Source organism: Nelumbo lutea, chromosome 2 (genome assembly GCF_056320005.1).
Source record: "Nelumbo lutea isolate HS-2025 chromosome 2, American lotus-T2T, whole genome shotgun sequence".
Lineage (NCBI taxonomy): Eukaryota > Viridiplantae > Streptophyta > Magnoliopsida > Proteales > Nelumbonaceae > Nelumbo > Nelumbo lutea.
The window spans coordinates 106,985,344-107,001,250 of record NC_142685.1 but is presented as its reverse complement, the minus strand read 5'-3'; the positions used below and the strand labels follow the sequence as shown (position 1 = coordinate 107,001,250).

At 36.5% G+C, this 15,907-nt stretch overlaps 1 long non-coding RNA gene across 1 annotated transcript; it reads right to left on the bottom strand.

Annotated features, from left to right (window-relative positions):
* LOC148872563 (uncharacterized) lies at positions 1-2,079 on the bottom strand. Its single transcript, XR_016108041.1, has 3 exons — positions 1,848-2,079; positions 1,106-1,208; positions 1-339 (listed from the first exon to the last, which is right to left on the bottom strand). It is a non-coding gene; the product is annotated as an uncharacterized LOC148872563 (long non-coding RNA).
* Between the last annotated feature and the right edge of the window lie 13,828 nt (positions 2,080-15,907).

Sequence of the window (15,907 nt, the reverse complement as noted above, 5' to 3'; positions counted from 1 at the left end):
AAGTGATTAGCCCCAAAAATTTTGAGGAATTTTAATAGGGAAGGAAAGTTGGACTCCAACTTGGCTTTTGTTGTTCAATGAAACTCAATCAAAATAAAATGAATTACCTTTTTGTTGACAATTTGGTAAATCTTCATCTGAATAAAGTTTCTCATGGACAAAAATGAGATTTTAGAACATTACATCAAGTATATGTCTAGCATCGATGCTGTAGTTGCAGCACCGTTTTCTCCCTTTTTTTTGTTTGGAACTGTTGATGCCAGGTAGGACATTTCCTGGAGCAACAACCACTTTTCTGTTTGGTACCAATGCTCCAGAAAACGTTTTCTGCACTGATACCTATTATGAGAAAAATGGAAAAAAATCTGAAAATTATATGGAAAAAAGCCAAAAAATTCATACATTAATATAAATATATATTTATATAAATAAACATAAATTCTAGACAAATGTAAAAATATAGAACAAAGTATGAAAATCAGAAAAATTGAATGAAATTGCATGGAAAAACAGAATATATATATATATATATATATATATATAAATTCTAGACAAATGTAAAAATATAGAACCAAGCATGAAAATCAGCAAAATTGAATGAATTGCATGGAAAAAAACAGACTATATATATATATATAAGTATAAATATATATTTATATTTATATAAACATAAGCATAAACATAAACATAAATATAAATATAAATTCTAGACAAATGTAAGCATATAGAACAAAGTATGAAAATCAGAAAAATTGAATGAATTGCATGAAAAAAAGAATATGTGCATATATGTAAATATATTTATATTTATATAAAATATATATAAACATAAACATAAATATAAATATAAATATAAATTCTAGAAAAATGTAAAAATATAGAATAAATTATGAAAATCAGGAAATTGAATGAAATTGCATGGAAAAAGCAGAATATATATATTTATATATAAGTATAAATATATTTATATATATTTAAAAAATGTAATAATTTAAAAATAGCACAATTTCGCAGAAACAAATGAACAAAAATTAATAGATGTTGCATGGATTAATAAGGTTGACAGTGCCATAAGAATTCTGGGCTGCAATGATACCTTACACACCTTTCTCCGAAAGCAACAAAACAAAGTCGGATGGAATCTCTGACTGGTGCAGCTACTTTGCCATTTCCCATTTCGATCCTAATCCAGCTGATGACCATGAAACCTTGAATTTTTATTAACAGGTAATTAAATTTCAGTATTATTTTCAGACCCAGCTTTATGAATTATGGTAGCTTCTATTTGACATTCTCTCATTACATTTCAGTCTTTTATAGAGGAAGATAAGTGGGTTTTGACTTTTGACTCAAGTAAGCTGTTAGGATGGAGAGAGCTAGCCCTCAAACAGGTTGTTGCCTTCTGAAGGTAAAAAGCAACCAACTAAACTAAACGCCCAAACTTGAATTAATTCGAATACTAGCATTGAAATCAAAGTCATGAAACCATTAATTTGTTGCTTCTTCTCTGCCATCATTTCTTTCTTGGGTAAGGTCCATTGCTTAATTGATCAGGAGTATATGGAAGGATGAGAAGAATAGGTATCCTTCCTATCTATGCACATGGGATTTATGTAGAGGAATCTGAATCAGGTTTTAACCTGGGAAAAGACCAGACCCACTATTTGGATGAGCATTTGGGGTATGAAGGTTTTAAGAGTTGGGGTATGAAGGTTTTAACAGTTCCACATCCTCAGTTCAAAATTTAGACTGGTATCTCCACCAAAACAGAGCAAGCATCACACTATTCGACCCAAACAAAAAAGAACAGAAAAAAAAAAAAATCAGAATGCTTGAAGAATACAGACCTGGTATCTCCGACGAACGAACAGACGGTGACTGAAAAAAGGGGACTACAGGTGACCTCGGTGACTACTTGCATTCGACCTCCAACTCCAACGGCTGACTGCTTGCACTTCGGTGACTGGCTGTGCGGATAAACCTCCGGTGACTGCTTGCACTCGACCTCCAACTCCAACGACTGACTGGCTGCACGGATAAATCTCCGGTGACTGCTTGCACCAGACCTCCAACTCCAACGGCTGAAAAATTGAAGAAGAGAGTTTAGGATTCGTTTAAAGCAGATAAGAAACATTATTGATATGGTGCATTGCGATGCACCATATCAATTCAAATTAGAACATATAGGATGCCACGTCACTGCCATTTTAGCGCCCTGTTGGCAGCAGCAAACTGCAGCTTCAAGAAACGCCAAATCTGGCATTGCACCAAGTCATGGCTTCCGGATTTCTGAGCCATGACTTAGAGCACCGTTTTTATTAAAAAAATGTTTCCAAACAAAAGGCCATTTACTAGAGCACCACTTTTCCGACGAGGTGCTGATGTGGCATTCGTTGCTCTAGAAAACAGCATCGATGTCAAACAGTTGCCAAGTGTTTTCGATTAAGACAAATAAGGGCAATGGTGCATTTGCATATTTATTTGAAACATGAATTGAAGATTTTGTAGAGCTCAAAATGAAGAGAAGATTTAAGCATTTGTCAGAGAGCACAAGAGCACAAGGGAGGTTTAAATAATTTTCCCTTATTTAAAAGTAAAGACCTTCCTTGCCTTAATTAACGACAAATCTAACTTGCAAAGAGATACTTGGCTAGTAGATTTGGTTAATAAAAGCAGGTTGAAATGCTTATAACTAATTCCAAATAAATTAAAGGTAAATTGCTGAAATCTTTCCGGAAGTTTGGTAAGTGCAATTCTCCCTTGAACTTTATGACATGGTTGCAAGTAAGTCCATTCTTTGAAAAATTATCTAAAAAGAGGCATGAAAATATCTAAAATACTCATACAAGTAATTTTGACAAAAACATTTATTTTTCAATTTTTTTTCATATGAATAAATACCCTGCTAACTTTTTTTTTTCTAAAATTGATTTATTTTCCAAATTTGCCCTTCACATCAATCACTCAAAAGTAAGTAAAGCTGCAACTTTAAGTTCTCTTTGTTTTTATTGTTCATAAAGTTTGTATTGATTTTTTTCCTCCCATAAAAACCAGCCCTAATAGTAAGTTCAGGGGAGGTGATTGTAATTAATAAACTTGTGTAGAGGTTTCAGCAACACTCCAGAAAAGGGGAGGTTTGAGCAATTTACCTTAAATTAAAAAACACTGTTCAGGTACAATTCACTTGCTACTAGGGAAACCAAGCTGAAATATAGGGCCCATTTGGGAGGGTTAGCTCAAGATTCAGCTAAGGTACAGTTTCATGTTACTGGATTTTGTCTTTCTGGCAGGAGTGCAACTTAGGTGGGCTAGAATTGGGTCCTTGTGATAATTTGAGTGGGCCAGGCCTAACGCCTAAGCTCAAAGCAGTATAAAATGCAAATTTGCATCAACCCAAGTTATACCTTTTATTTACAGTTTTTCACCAAACCTAGCTTATAGGTTGTTCATTGGGGCCCACTTTGAAAATCTAAACGGGCATGTCTTTTAAGAAGAGGTGTAACTTGGGTGAAACTGGGGTTAAGGTAGCTTCAAGTGATAGTTCATTGGCTCCCTGCCCAAGGCATGGTGGTATGCTGGCAATAAATTGAAGTTAATATCTTCTGCCAACAAAACACATTCCAACCCTGATCTACCAACTTGATTTAACACCATATATCTCACCATGAGACTGGGACCCACCATAAAAGTGGAACTAGTCATGTATGAAATGTGTGATGTAAGATCATGTTAGTAGAGGGTTGGAATGCGTTTTGTTGGCAGGTGATCCAAATTCAATAAATTGAAATGCTTACATAACCCAAAGTAGAATCCTTGATTCGGCTAAATCATGCTTCTCGATTATCATGGGGATGTTTTCCAATGTAAATTGTTTTCCCTGCTGCAAGTTGCAAAAACAAAACAAAACCAGTTGGTTTGAAAATAAATTGGTTTTTAAAACAAAAGAAAAAAAAAAACACACAAAATTAGTTTTTAGCTATATACGCGTTCTTAGTTTTCAAAACTGAAATCTAGTTTAAAGAACATGTTACACTTTCGTTTTTCATCTGGTTGTTTAATATTTTTCATCTCAAAGGCTTATAGACTATGGCATATATAGAGGAAGAACACAAACAATTATATATAATTAGAAAAAATCAAGTGTTAATCCACACATAATGGTGTGTAAACGGATGTGGCCTTGGAGTCAAGGACAAAGTCGATCAAATTCTGTGATTTTATTTATTTTTCAAATTTTTATTCGCACCTCTCTACTACGATGTCAAGGTGGAGATCACATCTCCACCCCACAAATGCTCCACATGCACATCTCAGTGTGCATTGAAAATATCTCCCAAAGTTATGAATGGAAAATATTCCCAATATATAATTAGAATATGCTGCGGGGCACAGATGTGAATTCCATTCTTTTATCTTTTTATTGGATAGACTTGCTATGAAGATATGCAGGTGGTCCAAAATAAATAAAGATAAGCAGTAAGGGGTGACCTTCTTGTAAGTTTGGGCTGCACCCCTAACCCAATCCACAGTTTTGAGTTGGGTTGGGTTGGGATGCTCCAGCTTTTCTAATTTTAATTTTAACATGTCAAATGTTCTTTTATCTTTCTTCAGCCAATAATGGTTCAGGCCAATTTCATCTTCACATTATTATATACAAAATGACATAATTATCGTGCTTTAAAAAAAATTGCCTAAATTATAATTGGCATAGTCATAAACAATCGTAGATACATGCGTTCATACATGCATTATTATTATCTACGATTTGCTGGTATGGTCAGTGGGCCTTACATATTATATAGGGAAAATTCCAGGTTAGTACCATGTATAATCGTAGATACATGCGTTCATACATGCATTATTATTATTATTATTATTATTATTATTATTATTTTGATGCGGCACGATCCGGGCACTCCTTGTTGGCTGCTGACTGGCTCCTTGCTGGCAACGAACGATACCTGAGAAGATGAAGAAGAAGGCTTCCCGGGGACTTGCCTGACGGGAATACTCCGAAGCTTAAGTTAGAATGCTGGGGAGGAAGAAGAGAGAGTATAAAAGGCTAAGAGTTTAGATCGCGCTAGATCACTAGGTCTCGAGATTAGCTCGTGAGCAAGTAAGAGTGCAAGTTCATATCTAATTTGAGAGAGAGAGTCTGTCTCTCTGCTTAAAGGGCTTTTATAGGGCCGTTCTTGTCAAATCAGGCGTAACCGCCATTGGGCTCCTATCGCAGCCGTTACCTGCCAGGTCTGCGCAGGTGGTCGTTATAGTGTACTATTCGCTTGGATGGATGACACGTCCTAAAGGAGCAGGCACGCCTCCGTCTGTCGAGAGACGTGGGTGCAGACTTTCGAAAGGACATGGACTATGCCGTCAGTCGAGAGACGTGGCACAGTTGCTGACTTTCGAAAGGACATGGACTGTGCCGTCAGTCGAGAGACGTGGCACAGTCTGATCAGTATGGTCTGGTCAGACAGAAGCTTCTTGAGAACATCGCGTCACTCAGACGCAAGTTATTTCGTAGCGAGCTATCCTTGTCGCGAGCTACTTTGTATTAAGCTCTTAGGGGTACTTCGAGGTGACCCTCATCAAGGTTGGTCTCTAGGGCAATTCTTCTGCCCAGGTGCTAGAGTGAGCTAGTTTCCCTAGCTCACGAGCTGAAATAATCTTGGAGTATTCCCTTCTCAATAGCTTGGGGGACCTGGAGCTCGCGCTGTAGCGAGCTTCTATAGAGAGCTATGACGCGGCGAGCTGTTCTATAGACTCGTTACTTGGTCGCAGTCAAGCCATGTTACTGAGCTATTGCTCATGCTGAATCAGGTCCACGTGTCATCATCTCAATAGGTCGGGTCAAATCATCCTCCATCAATTGCCCCCCACTCCTCAAGTTAAGAGTGTTTCCTTAGCGCGAGGAGTTAATGGAGTGTGACGGATTGATTCGACCGAAATTGAAACTTCATTGACTGCGTTCCCCATCACTCTGCTCATCATCACTTAGCTTGGCAATGAGGGCATTCAACTTCGCTCGCTTTGGGCAATTCCTGGTCAAGTGCTCCTCCCCACAAATGTAGCAAGTAGGAGGACGACTAGGTCTTCCTTGATATCTGTTGTTGTAGTAGCTTTGACTTCCTTGTGGCTGCTTCCCTTTGTGGTGCTCGACTGGTCTTTCGGTTGAAGTGTTGCTTCTTCTTTGGGGGACTCGGTTGTCTATCTCCCCCACTCGAATGTGTGGTATGCGGGCTGGCTGGTCTGCTTCCTTCATCATTCAACAATCTTCGTTCACTAAATCGTTTGCCATGGCCATGGCGGAGGCAAGGTCCTGAACATTGCATCGTTGGAGCTCGAGCTCGGCCCAAGGCTTTAGGCCATCCATGAAGTTGAACAATAAGTCATTGTCTGACATATCGGTGACTTCCAATGTGAAGGCTGAAAACTCTTTGACATATTCATGGAGGGAGTCGCCGTGCTTGAGAGTCTTCATCTTGCGATGAGCGAGGTACTCCACGTTCTCTGGGTAGAATTGTCTCTTCAGCTCTCGTTTAAAGTCATCCTAGGTACGGATAACACACATACCACGTTCCATGTCAACACACCTTCTACGCCACCACAACATAGTGACATCAGTCAAATACATAGTAGCAGTACGCACCTGAGTCATTTCATCAGTCACATTGGCGGCGATAAGGTACTGCTCCATTTTCCACATGAAGTTGTCAAGCTCTCGTGCATTGTGGGTGCCCGAATAGGGAGTTGGCTCCCTAATCTTGATGTGGGAGGGAGTATGTGCAAATGAAGTGCTGGATGGGTTGGCGACGACCCTCTTTAGGATTGCACATTCGGCTTTGAGTTCCTCTAGTTGAGCTTGGGTGTTGGAGGAGGCACATGCGGCTGCCTTCATTGAGGCCCACTTTGCTCTCATTTCATCTAGTTGGGCCTGAACGGCCATTGATGTGGAGATGGTTCTTCTCCACATTGCCCACTCTTTTTTCGTCTCTTCGAGCTGGGCTTCAAAACTGTCAAGCCTGTCTTGGACCTGCGAATTGGAGGAGCTTGCTTCTTGTTGGCGCACATTGCTGCAAATTTCCTTGAGTGTGCTATTGATTATGTCACGGACCTCGTCCATGACTCCACTCAGGCGACCTTCTATCTTGACTAGTGTACTGTCCATGGTTTCCATATTTTGATGCATCTCGTCTATCGAGTGCCGCATCTCACCTACGGTGGCTTTACAGCGCAGCATGCGCAAGTCAATGGTTGCATGCTTGTTGGAAGATTTCTCCCATTTGCTGGGCTTCGGTGCCTTGTCCTTGCCAATGTCGTCGGCGGGCGCATCATCGACCTCATGGGCTATAGAGAGTCCATGCTCGATCTCCTCCACGATGTCCCTATTGTGCTTCATGCTGTAACTCGTGCCGCGGGTCAAATGGTTTATAAGGAGCTCTTGCTCTGATACCAATTGTTACGGGGCTAATCGTCAAGGCCCCGTGTGGCACTTGGATGGGGTGAGTAAGCCTAAGCAACAAAGCAAACACACACAAAAGGCAACAAAATGGCACACGAATTAGCAAAAGGCTACTTGTATTGTATTAATAGGCGGCAAGCACAAGCACACAGTTCAATGTCGAGGGGATCTCGTGCTTAACCTTTACATGCTTATAAACTCACTCGACTACCTACCTCCCCTCAAAGAGTACGTTAAGCTTTTGGGGGAGTAACAATAGGAAACATCAAAAAGATGAAAAGTCATACTACAGAATTACAATAATGCCATTGACAATCCCCCCATACAAAATACATGCAATGTCCCACCGAAGACACACAGATGGACACTCAGATGGTGGCATGTGGGCATGGTGATGGCACTTGAAGGCGCGGAAAAAGTCCCTTGTGACAACTTTGTCAAATTTTCCTTTTAGCCTGAGGCCTGAGTAATTCTCCTAGGACATAGGATTATGGATACATCCTCTATTTTGCCCATTCTACTACTTAGGAGACGTTCTTTTTTCGAATTTTGAGAGGGGAAAAGTTGGTCAATGGAGTTTTAATTCCCAATAACCATTACTATTAATGAAAATTTTGTATTTTCATTACTCTTTCCAAATTTAATCATAGGTTTAGTTTGAAAAGAGTAAAAATACAAATTTATAGAATGTAAAACCTTATATTTTTTATTATTTTGTATATATTTATACTATAGATATTTATATTTATATTTTTTTCTCCTTCCAAAACTGAGCCATAATGACAAAAGACAGCAATGCCAATCATCCTGTAACTCAACTCTGGAAAACAGTATATAGTCAAAAAAAACAATCTGACACAAACTGCAAGGCCAACCCTAAGTGTGAAAGATCCAGGCCAAGTTGAGTCTATCCGGACTAAACCCACGTAACATCCGTAGACCTCACGTGCACCCTTTTCTGTCCGCACCCCTTAAGACAAACTTCAAAAGAAAACTAAGGATTAGTAAGATTAATTTAATCCAAAAGATAATTTGACGCCTTGGTATTGAACCAAACTAGTCGATCCGACCTTAATGATCGAATTGGGTTGATTGGGTTTGGGTGGGCTTAAATCCCTATCTTGTATCTTAGATATGGGCATCATATAGGGTGCCGACGGACGCGTTTTGGATTGTACTCCATCCAAATCGAAATCAATTTGTATCAATTAATAAGATATATTGAATTGGATCAGTTCAAATTTAATGGTCAAAGCATGGTATTTAAAACCGACCTAGTGACAAAACTGGTCAGGGGTCTGGTTATCGGGTTGAATGGTCCGACCATTTGAACGCTCGATTCGTTCTGACAAAAAATAAAAACGGTCAAAACCATTCAAATGGTTTGAATGGTTAACCACCCGGTTCAGCGATTCACTAATCAAATTCAATGGTTTTGGGGGGAATCCGGTTTTTAGGGAAAACATACCAGTTCCCGGTTTTTCCAATCCAACCATCCAATTTGATTTGGTTTTGAAAACCATGGTTCAAAGTATTTATTGAATTAGATTGGCCATGGTCTGTCCATAATGAATTTATATTAGATTGGGTTGGATTGAGCCAATAGCTGATTCATTGATAAGTTCTTATAGGTGTCAATAAATTAGGTTTTATTTAAAATTAATTTAAATTAAAATAAATTTAAACAATTTGAATGGTCTAAACATTAATTTGAACTGACTCAAAATATCATTAGATTGAATTGGACTTGATCCATTTGTCACATTAGACTGAATCGGATTAGACTAAATCCAGTCCAATTGACTGAGAGAGAGTCTCTCAGTCACTACGTAGTGCGTATTGAGGGTGAGAAGGGCCACCTCACAACATTTTCCATTTTCACGAGCCTTAATTCACATGTATTTTCTGACATTTCCAACCTGATTCCCGGGTCACCCATTAGCTTTATCCAGTTTTTATGAGAAACGCATGTGAGGAATCCTATGTAGCAAGTTGGTAGGAAGAAAGAGGGTGAGACGTGAGATCTTCCATGGCTGCACTAGAACTACAAGATTGGAATCTGAAAGTCAAGTCTGTGGGCCCATTCTTCTTAACTTTGAAACATTCTTTCATGGATACAATACAACAAAGCCATATCCTTCCACGTGGCAATTTTTGTGGGGCCTGGCACACAAAGGAGAGCTAGCATGGCTTCTTGCATCGTCTCCACTACTAATCCACTTAATAGTAGGATATCAATGTAGAGTTCAAATGATCTGCTAGTTACAGCACTAGGCACCTATCCATTTTGACTTTGTGCCACCTCTCATCAACGCATGCACGAGAAAATGCATTTATGCATATTATTTTTTTTTTTCTAAGTTGAAACATGCGTTGAGAACTACAGGTGTCGCAATTTTACATGCGTATTCGAATTTGGAAATGGGTACTCACTACCCAATGTAGCAATGATTGGCCGGGTCTGGGTCGACAAACCCTGGACCCTATTGGATCTACATTTTTTTTTTTGTAAATAAACAAATTTAAACCTTGATAAAAAGGTTTTAAAAACTTAACTGTACGGTCCTCGGGTCAAACGATCCAATCGTGTGTCACGTTTTGATTTAAAAAAAAAGTTCCCACTATGATATGGAAAAAATATGATAATTGAAAATTTTTTGATCACTCAATTGGATTTACTTAATCAGTTGTTATTTATCAAAACTTATGGGTGGATTTTGATTGGTCAAAACTCTTCCCATACCATATCTTTTCTGCATCATAGATGTTTTTTTAAAAAATAATAATAAAATAAAAAAAACTATTGTCTGAGTTGATAGGTCAATGGTTCAATCACCCAAGTCAATAAACGGCTAACCAAATAAATGGTTTTTGGTCAAAGAATAGTTTTAGGATGAAATAAAACCAATGGTTGGTAGGATCGTAGAAATGCAATGTGGCATTCCCCGTAAGCAAAAGCTCTCTATAAACTATGGAAACATGGGAGTCCCATTGCACATTGGAAACATCATCATTATCCATTCATTAACCCAACTATATGGAATCGATTACATGAACCTGCTTTTTCCAATCTATTCTATTCAATGCCATATCTACCGTTAAATTATTAGTGCTGAAATCATTTTTTAATTATTTCTATCCATACTTTTAAGGTCTACCTAGAGTTCTTCTAACCTCTTCTATGCATGTGCCTAAATCATTCTAGTCTATTTTATTACTTTATCACCTATTGGAATTATTCCCTAGGTTACTAGTGACTATTTCATTCATAATCCTATCCTTTTTATTTTTCCCATTCATCCATTTTAACATTCACACATGGGAACACCTCCCTATGATTTAATATAAATGTATGAGAGATATTCCTAATATGTTATTGAATGATATATAAACATATTTTTTACGTGTAAGTATGAATATGAATGGCAACGGGGCAGGTTCGGGGCAGGTGTTATATTCCCCATCCCTAACCCTGACCCTTAAATCATCCCCATCCCCATTGAGGAAAGGAATCCTCCTCCATCCCCGACCTCGATGGGGAATTCCTCCGCGTCGAAGACCCGAATCCCCGAGACTGAGAGAAAGAAAGAGAAAGAGAGGACTGTTGTGAGTTGAGGTTGGCGATGAGAGAGTCCGACAGGCAACGGCGATGGCAATCGATGACGATAGACGAAGGAAGATTGAAGAACTGAGTTTTAGTTTTCAATTCTTTCTTCTTTGAGTATTTATGTCCTCTATCTAGTGGTAAACTAGTAGTCAGTGACGATAGGCATCCGACGACGTCCGATGTCCAACGAATGATTGGCAACAACAACGGCGGTCGGCAAGTCAACAATGAAGATGATGGAAGAAGAAGAGTTGGGTTCAAACTTTAGAGTTCTCTATCTGTAGACGACTCGAAGTGTCGAGTGTTTTTTAAGTTTTAATCTTTAAAAAATGAATAATATATAATATATAATATTATAATATAAATAATATATAATATTTTATATTATATTATATATATATATATATATATATATATATATATGTATATATTAATCGAAGCCGGGGTGGGGCAAGGATTGCATTCCCCATCCCCGTCCTGAACCCAATCGGAGATTCAAGGATAGCCCCATCTCTGACCCCAACCCCACCAAAGTATCCCCCATACCCGACCCCTTCGGGTCAGGGGCCTAGGTACCTGTTAGGGATGGAGAAAATTGCCACCCCTAAGCAAGAATTAGTGAATCAAACTTGGTTAGTAGGTAGGGAGTGCAACTCAGGTTGGCCCAAGTTAGCATTTTACACTGCATTGGGCTTTAGGCTTTAAAGCCTACTCAAGTTACACCCATAGTATCAACAAGTAGGGGTGTTCACGGGTTGGGTCGGGTCAGTTTGAATCATTTTCTTCAACTGACCCGACCTAGTCGGTTTACTTATTGACTAAATCGAAACCAACTAACCTTGAAGGAAAACCGACCAAAACATGAAGGTCGGGTTGGGTTGGCTTATCAGTTTTTATATATATTTTAAACTAAAACAACTATTTATTTTTAAGTTTATTTCTCTTTGGTTTTTATGCAAAATCAAAATACATGTTTAGATCGATTAAATTTATACAAAACTGAATTAAATATTGTACCATTGTATTATATTTGTATTGGTTTTACGTTTTTAGTTTTTATCATAAATAACCATTTTTTTTTCAAAGTTCAAACAAAACACAAATAAAATATATCAACATTTAACATATAAGGTAGGGACTAATTAATAATTACTTAAACATATAGGATTGGTTCGATTTCAGTTTTCATACATGAAAACCAAAAATGAACCGAGTTATCAGTTTATTATTTTATACAAACCGAAACCAACCTGTAGTTTTGAAAAACTAACCAACTCAGGTTGGGTCAGGCCGGTTTGGTTGATTTGACATTTAATGTGAACACCCCTATCAACAATCATTCATTTACACTATGTTTAGTTTGAAGGAAAAAGTAGGGAAAGGAAAGGTAAGGAAATCTTTACAAATCATATATGGTTTTCTTATCTTTCCCTACCTTCAAATGAGCATTGCCCTAACAAAATCTGAACTCATTAGGGACTCACAATGACACAATTTTCAACCATGTCTACAATTCACATATACTAAAATAACATTATAGCTGGTATCATTAGTGAACAATATTAGATATGCTAGGACTAGCATTGTATCGTGTCAGTCGGGTGTATCAATACAATATGGTGTTGTATCAATGTGTATACTGATCATACGAGTTGATACATGTCGATATATATAAATGGATGCTTGCACAACTCCAATATTAAAAAGGCAGCTGACACAATTTAGACCCGCTTAAACGCTAACCACTTAGCATCTTAAGCCACTAAGCCACTAAGGCACTCTTTAATTTATGATAATAAGTGAAATATAATTATTTTTTTTTTATTTTAATTGTAATCATGCAATCTAAAGAAATATCATATTAAATATTAACATGCTCAACAATTTTAATTTAAAATTAAAGAGAATAATAAAAAAATTAATAGTTATATTTATAAATGAAATAAAAAATCTGTCAATTTTATATTTATATCAAAAATTGATTTTTCACTCTCAATAAATTTATACAAATAAAAATATTAATAATAGAATAATTATTTTAGTATTTAAAATTCATACATTTGTACATGAATATATATTATATTATATCATATTTATTTTAGTATTTAAAATTGATATTTTAATTTACACTAGATAATAACATATTTATTATTTATAAAAATTAAAAAAATTGTTTACAAAATATTCTAGCATGCTATATTATATTATATCTATCAAATACAATGATTTAAATTTATATAAAAATGATTTCTTATTTCAGAAAATTTATGGAAATAAAAATGTTAATAATAGAATACTTATTTTAGTAATTAAAAATTATGAATTTGTGTATGATATGTATTTTAAAAATTTTAATATATAGGAATGAAATATTTTAAGTTAAGATTATATATTTTATAAATTACTAATTGATATTTTAATTTACATTTTATAATCAAATTTATTATTTACAGAAAGAAATATATTGTTCATCAAACATTTCAAAATTTAATATTTAGTTGATCTTTTTCATTAATGTTGAAAAGTAAAAATAGTAAATTAAAAAATAATTGATATAGTAATTAGAATATAATAAGTTTATATGGTTTGAATGGTTTTCAAAGCCAGACCGGACCAGACAGCCTGCCCAGAAAATCAAGAACCGATTAGGTAACTAGTTCCATTTTTCTCCAAAATCGGATTTTTTTTTCAAAAAAAAACATTGATTTGGTCAACAAACCACTGACTCAGGCAGTTGAACCATTCGAACCATTCAACGGTTTTGATCATTTTTTTTTATTTTTTTGTTAGAGCAGGTCGATCGTTTGGTTTGAATGGTCGGACTATTTGACTCGGAAACCAAATCCCTAACCGGTTCGTTATCTGAGTCAATTTTAGAAACCTTGATGTTTTGTTTCTTGAACTTAAATAGAATATTACATAATAATGGTTTTATGCATGTCTTAATTTGTAAAGATCTATATAGTATGAGTCTTGGAATCTTGATTGATGGGTTATCAACAAAATTGTATGATATCTATACATTAATATATTTCTTTATATATACCATTAAAATATATATTTTTTATATATTTATACCTTATTGGTCTTTATTTTGACCTTAAAATTAGTGTAATTGATATAGTTATGAAATTTGTATGTATTTTTTAGCGTATTAATGTATTTTTATATCTTTTATCCATATCCCTGCATTTCCAAAATATATCCGTATCCATATTTATATCTAAATTATCCGATACCAATACTTTAATCCTTGATTACAATCATACATTGAGAATATATCCTATGTTTAGATGTTATCATTTATGGGTCCTTTGGGTAGGAGATCCCGATTGGTGTATAATGGGTTTGGTAACCAATCACAAATAAACACGTCACTATTCCATAAACATGAGACCCTCAAACAAGACATATCTATTATTTTGTTCATTTTATTTTACTGTAGCCATGCAATAAATTTTGATTTAAATGTACTTTTCAATAAATTTTTTCTAATTTTCATTTAAACATCCAATTAGCTCCGACCATTTGATGGATCTGGGTTTGGGTCTAGATATATAATGTCCCGGCTGAACCAATCCGTTTGCTTTCTGTTCTGAACTTCAAATCAGAGGTCGAAAACAGTTCACATATGAAGACAGTGAGATGTGAAGACTGAAGAGTCCACATCAGTTAGGAACCACCAATCTGAATCCACACGTGATGACGTGACCCTTCGAGATCTCTCTCTCTAAGCAAATCCATAACCCTTGACTGTCTGATGATCCTGATAAATGGGACCCATCAGATTCATTGAACAAATCACAAGATTACTTCTATTGTGTGGCCACAACTCACAAGACGCCTTCCTAATCAAGGTGGATCAAATTTTCCCCTGTACCCAAAACAAGATGCACATGACCATGTACAACGATCCATGCAGCTCAAGCATGCATACAAGAAGGTGGAGGCACTCTAATTCCCAAGCACCGATACTTACAACCAAAATTAATGGTAGTTCACGTGATTCTTAGAACTCTCATCCATGGTCAATGCTTACTTCATGCATGCATACATCGATACATCGATACATCCATACACATACACACCCATAAACATTTCAACATTTATTTCATAATAAATAAACTATTATCAACAACACAAAATCAAACGTCTCAATTAGGGGAAAGGTTTTTAAACCGTTATTGACCCAGATGGGTGGACCATTCAATCCGGAAAATGGCCAAACTATTGATTCTACTTTACTCTTGAACCTATATTTTCACAACAGTGATTGAATTGGTCAGTGACTCATTAACTGGGCGGTTGAACCATCAGTCCATTTGATCCAGACAAGATTTTTATGTCAAAGTTTTATTTTAATTAGTTTTTTAATTATTTTAAAACATCATGGGCTGATCTGTTTGGACTGAACAGTTGAATCACTGATCAAGAAGCTGCTGGCCAAAGTGGTTCCAGTTTTGAGTGGGTTTTCAAAACATTGATTACGGGTGTTTATCAAGGTTCAAAAAATCAACACGTATCAGTCCATACAAGCTAATACGTATCATGAGCTTCCCGATACGCCCCTACAAAGGATGTATCAAGGTTTTACCGATTCAGAGGGTGTGTCAAGATTTTGACCGGTTCAGGGGTGAATTAAACCAGTTCGGTTTCAAATATGTGCCCACAGTTGGTTTACCAAACTGTGAGAGCTATCTTACATAATAGCATCCTGCATATTCACCAACGGTCACATACTCACATGTGCTTGAAAATCCTGCGAACGTGACAACAATTAAACCAAACTGCATTCTTACTCGTTACATATCCCGCGCCTTTCACACTCCACCAATGCA